Source organism: Arachis stenosperma, chromosome 10 (genome assembly GCF_014773155.1).
Source record: "Arachis stenosperma cultivar V10309 chromosome 10, arast.V10309.gnm1.PFL2, whole genome shotgun sequence".
NCBI classification, from domain to species: domain Eukaryota; kingdom Viridiplantae; phylum Streptophyta; class Magnoliopsida; order Fabales; family Fabaceae; genus Arachis; species Arachis stenosperma.
This window is the reverse complement of record NC_080386.1, coordinates 11,260,799-11,269,211: the sequence shown is the minus strand read 5'-3', so window position 1 is coordinate 11,269,211 and position 8,413 is coordinate 11,260,799. Positions and strand designations below refer to the sequence as shown.

Sequence of the window (8,413 nt, the reverse complement as noted above, 5' to 3'; positions counted from 1 at the left end):
GGTTATTTTATTATTCTTGAGATTATATTACAAAGTAGAGAGATGTTAAGCTACTATAGTTATGATTGGTTAATATGATCCTGCATATTTTGAGTATCTGTTCTATTACTGAACTCAATTATAAACTTGTTGCTTTATTCTTCTTCAGACTAACATGGTTTTAACACTATGATTTTGTCTATGCTAGATAATTCCTAATAAACAGTGAGCGACAGGAAGCCTTGCATGTCAAGATGCTGATATGATACATATCTACATATAAGGTTAGTGAGTCTAGATATGCTTGATTTATTTAGACATCAAATAATTTCTTGACTTTATCTCAATTATAATATGTTTGTTTCTGGTGGATAATCTTGCATGTGTATGTTATTCTGTATTTTGAAATAGATATAAACTTCATAGAATTAAGTTTATCAACAGATTTTAATCAACATATTGTGAATCATACTAAGATTATAAAATACATGTAACTATCATAACTTAGAAGATATGATAAATTCGACCTTAAAAATCTTAGAAGAAACAACCTTGAGAAGTCGTTAAAAGAAGCTTTTGCTAATAACAATAAAGCAATAAAACATATGATTAAAACAAAAAAAATGACAAATCTAAGATTATATTAGCACCTTTCTATAAACAAAAGTCTTCCTTCTTCGGCGTGATAGGTTTTCTGTGATAAAATTAAAAAATAGTCGTAATAAATATTCATATCACAATAAAACTTTTTAAAGGGAATAAAATACATTCGAAATATTACCTTCAATCCAGATTTCTAAAAACTTCGTTATAGACAACATTATCGGTCACAGTTGACTCTTTTCCTGCTTCATTAGAAATTAGTATCTTGAGACCTTGTCTGGTTGTTACTCGAGAAAGAGCCACGTACAGTTGACCGTGGCTAAAAACAGGCTTCCTTAAAAGTAAGCTCACATTAGATAACGATTGACCTTGACTCTTATTTATGGTCATGGCATAGGAAACCATTATAGGAAACTGTCTTCGATTAAATTTAAAGGGGATCCTATGATCAGAAGGGGACAGGTTCATACGTGGTATGAACACTTTTTGTCCTGCATTATTACCGGTAATTACTTTGGCTTCAATAATTCGTTTCCCAAGCTGAGTAACAATCAAACGTGTCCCATTGCATAAACCCGAAGAATGATCAATGTTTCTAAGAAGCATAATCGGTATACCAACCTTCAATTTGATTTCGTGGTTTGGAAGACCGGAAGACTTGAGACCATTGAGAAATTCAGGGGTGTGAACAGCTGCAGCAACATCTGTTTGTGTCTCGGACTTGCAAGCCATATCAGCACTGAAGTAAGAAACATGCTGTCTTTGATTAATCTTCATCATATATTCATTAATCTCATCTACAGTCTGAAGTTTTGGTGCTAACACGGCTCTATCTTGTAAATTCTTCTCGTCATCTGGATCCTCAATGTAGTTCTTGAATGTAGATGTTACAACAGCTTCAACTGGATTAATCCAATCTTTTATCAAGATGTCATCTGGAATTTTGATTCTACCAATACCATCAGAAATCTCACCGATCTTTCCATCTCCTATCTTCAATAACCAATCTGCAAAATCCCTTAAGCTTTGATCAGGTCCTTCAATGTTGTTAGATCCCTTTAATCTCATGTTTTAAGTCAACTTCAACACCTTACAATGATCCCACAAATAAGATGAATTGATGGTTGCATTAACTACATCTTGTCTCGAACCTTTCGGTATTACGGGTAAAATCTGTCGAAAATCACCTCCAAATACAACTGTTTTACCGCCAAATGGTAGATTTTCACTATTGGAGTTCACAATCTTAAGCAAATCTCTCATGGTACGATCAAGAGCTTCAAAACAAAATTTATTGACCATTGGAGCTTCATCCCATATAATCAACTTAGATTTCACTATCAACTCGGCTAATTGGCTTCCTTGTCTAATGTTGCAAGTTGAAAATTGGTCAACATTTAAAGGGATCGCAAATCTAGAATGAGCCGTTCTACCGCCAGGAATTAGCAAAGAGGCTATACCGCTAGAAGCAACTGTTAATACAATTTGGCCTCTTGAACGCAAAGATGCAGCAAGAGTTTGCCATATGAATGTCTTCCCTGTACCACCATAGCCATATATAAAGTATAAACCACCCTCACCCCGGTCGACACTGTTAATAATAGTATCGTAAACATTCTTTTGCTCAGTGGTCATCTTCGCAAGATTTAATAAATACTTTGACCCTAAGTCTTGTCTGTCGTACAACAATTCGTCATTGATTAGGTTATTATTTGAAAGATCGCAAGACATCCCATCCTCAAAATTAATGTTAGGAAAAGGCATGTCAGGGTAGTCCATTAGACTACGATTATTCCTCTTGAGAATTGTCTCAATTTCTATGAGAGTGAGATTTAACAACTCATTGTCGGATATTGTTAGTCCTACATTAAAAAAAAAAAATCAAGTGCAAACATTGATATAGAAATATGTCATTTGAAAATTAAAAAAATCTAGAAGCAAGTTAATACCTGGATGGTTAAGTAGTCTTCTTCTATTATGAAGTATACCATCGGAGAGTATTTTCCATGTCTTCTCCCAAACATATAGGGGTCTAGTCATTGAGTTAGAAAACAAAAGAGTGGCAAATAGATTCCTAAGGTATTTGCCAGAACCCCAAATGCTTGCTTCTTCAATTGCTTCAATATATTCCCTGTCATCATCCAACAAACCGCGAGCAAAACATGCCTCCCAAAATGATTTGTAAACAACACCATTGTATGTTCGAATGCCCTCATAACTTGTTGGTCCTTTCACCAAATTGAGAAGTATCCTAAGATAATATGACTCCCCCGAAGAAGGAGGAACAAAATAAACACGACCAATTACATGATGTGACCTTCTTCGATGCCATTTCTTGGAATTAGCATTCCATACAAATTTGGAAGGAAAGTCTACATAGCTCAACTGTTTTGCTTCCTCGAATTCACGATTTGCTTCAAACCATGCCAAGAACATGGACTGATTGATAGTTGGCCTTTCGACCACATCTTTCAATGATTCGTGATCTTTGAATAAAACAATCTGTTCGCTTGGCAAGTGAAAAGGTAGGCGGATGACTGCTGGGTACCTGTAATGGATATCATATCCCATAATTCGCCAAGCTGCTTCGCATGGAGATAAATACCTACAATCATAGTACATCTTTATCTCGTCAATCTCATCACATAATGATTCTGTAGACCCCTCGCGGTAAAAAGAAGCAGTAACACGGTCATGACCCTTGTTAACATACTTGAATAAATATTTAATTGACCTAGATTGATTGGACCACTCAACATTGATGTGAGCACCATATTTTAACAACAAACTTCGATTGTGTGGAACAACCCATCTGTTATCTAATTCAATCCCAGATTTCTTTATAGTTCTCCCAGTGTCTCTGCGGCGATAAACGGGATATCCATCATCATCAATAGAAGTGGAATCAACAAAACGCTTAGGAAAATTCCTCAAGCACCTACCATTGTCCATACATGGTGAATCCTTTAAGGAAGCTCCACATGGACCATGAATCATCAAGTTACTGACTGCATCATAGTACTTTGCATCAACGCTTTTATCTGGTATTTCCGCAGATATAATCTTATCAATATCATCAGGAGTAGGGTACTTGTCCCCTTCATGAAGAAATAACAATATATGTGCATGAGGCAAACCACGCTTCTGGAATTCAATAGTGTATACCACTGTGAAAAGAACAAATAATAGTTAATAAGACTTTAATTCGTATAAAAAGTTTGTCACTATGTTGTTACAAAATGTAACTAATCTATTCAATAGAAAATCATACTTAAAAAAATACCTGCAACGACCCTTCCAAATAACATATTCACACGAAGATCTTTAATCAAGGTATCTAGCTTCATTTTAAACATTCTACATACAATGTCAGGCCTGTCTTCAGCTTTTAGTCCCCTTGTAGACAAATGATCTACTATTTCTGGCCATTTAGGATTGCATGTAAAGGTCAAGAATAAATCTGGATAACCAACTTTGGTACAAATTGCCATGACATCTTGATAATTCTGAATCATGTATCTAGGACCTCCAACAAAAGTTGCTGGTAAGACTATACGTCTACCGTGCGTAGTTGCGGAATTATCTCCATTCACAACAGCTTCACATATACCTTTGTAGAGATCACACCGTACATTTTCCTGGTGAAAACGATAGTAATTTAGTCGAGATGACTCGATCATTGAATAAGCATCAACTATGAATTGTTGGAATAGTCGTCTAGAATAAAGTAAAGGAGAACCGTCCGAGAATCTTTCCTGAATATAAAATGCAAAATAGTCCCTCATGGTTACACACTTTTCTTCGTTGTCATTCTTTCTTTTAATGCGATTAAGTGGTATATGCTCTCAAAACCCATCCTCTCCGTATGGAAACAAAATCAGTTATACGCTGAAGAGATCCACTTCGGGTTTGAACAACAATATCTCTCTCCGTTCGTGATGCATCAAAATCACCCACAATTAATCCAGCCACTTCTGATACGGAGGGCAAATTATATCTTCTTCCATCTCGTCCTCTCTTACCAATAAGCCTAAGCTTAACATTTTTTTGAGTGCCATTGTTCAAAGAGTCTCTAACCATGCGAAATGACTTTACCAACACATTATTTTTATCAAGCATCTCCTTCAGTTCTTGGACAATTAGCATATCAACTTTGCTCCTATGATCATTTTCACTGTCCAAAATTAAATCACTGCTTTATTATATGGTTCATGAAATTGTTAAACTCGATTAAGGACTAACTTTAATGTCTATAATTAGATAAACCCTACTAAAATACTAAAAGAAATATAATCAGTGATTATTTCTTAATTTTAAATCATGTTTAATTCACTTTATAAAGAAAAGAAATCATATTAATATATCTTGATTGAGCACCCTTAACAATGCAAGAAGACAAATAAATCTAATAAATTAAATTTATTATTTGAATGAAATTTAACAGAGATACACCGCTAAGAATATATACCTTACAACTTGAATTCTGTTAGATATCTCATTGTCTGTGTCATATATATATAATTGAGCAAATTTAGCACTTGATCCTTCAGGGGGAATGAGACTGCCAAGAAGGTGGCAGTTTTGTCCACATAGTATAAATGTTGGTGGACCTCTGCCTCGATTAATGACTTTGTCGACTTTACCCCCCAAAGATGTGAATGCAAACATGCTATTGTATGTTCGAAGATTCTCACAAAAGTTCTTGCTTCTATCATCATTATTCCACATTAGACGTTGAAGAATAGGAGGAGGTTCTTTCGGTTGAGGCAACTGAACCTGACCTCCTCTACAACACAGCGTGTACTTAGGAATAGTTGCATTATAATGTTTTCCAATTCTTTCATCATACCAAAAGAGAGCATTACAAAATTCACACTCATAGATGCATTCACCATGGTTAATATATTCTGCAACATACACACATGATAAAATAGAAATCCGAGTTAAATTCTTGCTATTTTTTAATTCAATAATGAATAACTATAAATACGACTTGTGAGACCAACCTTATTAAGAGCATATGTGAATCTAAATTTAGTAACCTTAGTCTATTTCTACTAATTACTATAAGGTCATAATAATTTATTGCAGTTTAACAATGGAAACCACATTACCTTCTGTATATACCGAATTGTTGCACGCTGTCTCCTCGCCTAAGAACAAACATTAAAAAATTAGAGGATTAAGTAAAAGTTAAAGTGTCTGTACACTAAAGATGGAAATTAATTACCGATTCCTTCTAACAACATATCTGTTACATTGACAGCCCCCTTGTTTAATGTTTCATCAGCTGTTAGCAAAGGATCTTCTGCATTGAGTGATATACCAGATTTAAAGACAAAATTTAATAATTCGTGTAACTAAAAGCCAATATAATCTACAAATACTGGATACATGTATTAATGCAAAGTTCCATAATAGAGATGTCAACTATGTTACCTTCCAAGATTGATGAATTCCTATTGCTTAAACAATCGCTGGTTTGAGAATGTATCGGGAAAATGTTCTTAGGATGTATCGGTTCCTGAGCTGTGATAGCAGTCAAAGTGCTCTGCATTGTCAATCCCACATGCAAATCATCTGCTTTCTTTGAAACATAGTTCTGCGTCTGATCTATAATGGAGAATAATACATCGTCAAAATAAACAAAATCTTCAATCTGATGCAAGGCTACAAAGTATTTTCACTAAACATAGGGATTTATACTTACCGTGATGACCTTTACTTGTACTGTTGCTACTCTGTACATTTCCATCCCTAAAAAATAAGTCTCCAATCCTAGCTCTTTTGCATCTCAAATCTATTAACTTATAAATGACAAATAATAAGATTATTACACAAAAACCAAGTACCAAGTAGTTATAATTATGCAATAATAATTATATGAATAAACGACGACTAACTGACCATTTGGAGAGCCTTTAGTCTGATTAATGGTTGATTCACAAATCTCTTCCGATGGATCACATTGACATCCCTGACCATCTTTTGAAACTATGTGTTCTGGAGTATAATTTTCATATATGTTTTTGATGCTCTTCACATTTGATATTGCAAATGAGACTGAATATGTGTCATAAGTAACTTGATTTTCGAAATTATTGATCTTATGAAAAAGCTAACACCAGAATGAAATTCCATAAGACTTGCACAGGTTATTTCATTGATATTAAACATCTAAGTTATAAAAATAATCCAAGTATATATCTCACTAAGCTCCTAAGATTTTGATTCAAAACATTCATCGTAGCATTCAAAAGAAGTATTCTTTATCATGTTCAAAACACTTGAATTTACATATAGTAAGCTGAAAACAATCAATTACCTTGATTGTCTTGTTTAGATGAAGAGTTTGAACCAAAAATCATAGGTCTAATCACATTGAGAGAAGAGCTTATATCTTTCAAAGCTGGCCGTCTAGCAGCTCCTGATAGATAAGATTAAGGATACAAAGTGAATCTAAAGATATTTATAATACAATCTATCAAAGATTTTAAGTGGAGAAATAAACCATATATATAATACCAATTTGACCTTTGATAGAATACTGTTTAGCACGGTTTTGGATTAGAAATTCCTTCCTTTTGGCCCTTGCTGTTCTGCATAATTCCTTGTCCATAGTGTGAAATTGAAAACTCTTTTCTGACACAATGGTTTATGTTGTTTAGGGACCTGCTGATGTGAGTGCCATGTTTACATTGAAAGGAGCTTCATAAAGGTGGACTAAATAACAACAACGTACAAAGAGAGCTCCACAAACAGGTCCTTGCTAAAATTACTCACTTTTATTTCAAGTATAAATAATACTAAATGAGAACTTAATATATTCAGAATTCAGATAGATTGTGGTTAGCAGAAATATATATGGGTCTCAAAATTTCAAATCATTGACTTCTTTATGATGTCCGTCATTTGTTATTTTAATTTTAATAATTAAAAATGTAGGTTAGCATGAAACTTCTTCCCTGACACCCAACCTAACTATGACACACAACCTAACTATAGTGATTGCTCCTAAGCAATAGATGATGCTATTACATAGAAACTTGTGGCAACTATGATCCAAAAAATTTGGGATTTGTTAAATTATTTCTATTTGTAGGTCATAGCATATCTATGAGTTTTGTATTGAAATCTTAGTAGCATCTAAAAGGCTGGATTTGAAAAATATCTTTTATATATATCTAGTAGCTTGTTGTATTATAATATATTATCTATTAATATGTATCAAGTACCGAAACTTATTAAAAAATTGCTAGTCAAAATATATATAGTTATAATAACTGAAAATTCTGTGTTGCTAATGAAATTCAAATCTAATTTCAACTAAAACAAATGAATATTAGAGGGGTAAATCTAATATAAGATGCCTCATAAGCAAACCCAAATTGAATAGGTGAATTCAAAACACGAAAACTAAAAATATATTGCACGGAAACACAGAGAAAATCCATTAAAATAACACAATACATAACCCAGACTGAAATATAGATTGATAACAGCAACACTAACTGCTCTAAGGATTAAAAGACATAAAATTAAATATTAAGGATTTAACATCCCTTGCAATAATAAGCTTAAGGACTTGATCTCGATCTCTTCCATCCAAGTCCTGTAGAATAACTCTTTGCTCTGATTTTTTTTAATGTTCAGACTCTTCAAACAAATCTCAGTATTATGACGATCATTGATCCTCAAAAGGTTGCTTCTGTGCTCCATTAGCATAATGATCTGATCTCCAATAAAAATATTAGGGTTAAATCCTATGTTGATTGGATTAATGCTGAGTATGTTTTGCCACATCTTTTTCCTGGATGCATTCATGTCTAAT

General features: G+C 33.6%; 1 pseudogene; it reads right to left on the bottom strand.

Moving 5' to 3' along the window:
• Positions 1-530: 530 nt before the first annotated feature.
• LOC130954934 (uncharacterized) lies at positions 531-7,395 on the bottom strand (annotated as a pseudogene).
• Positions 7,396-8,413: the final 1,018 nt, after the last annotated feature.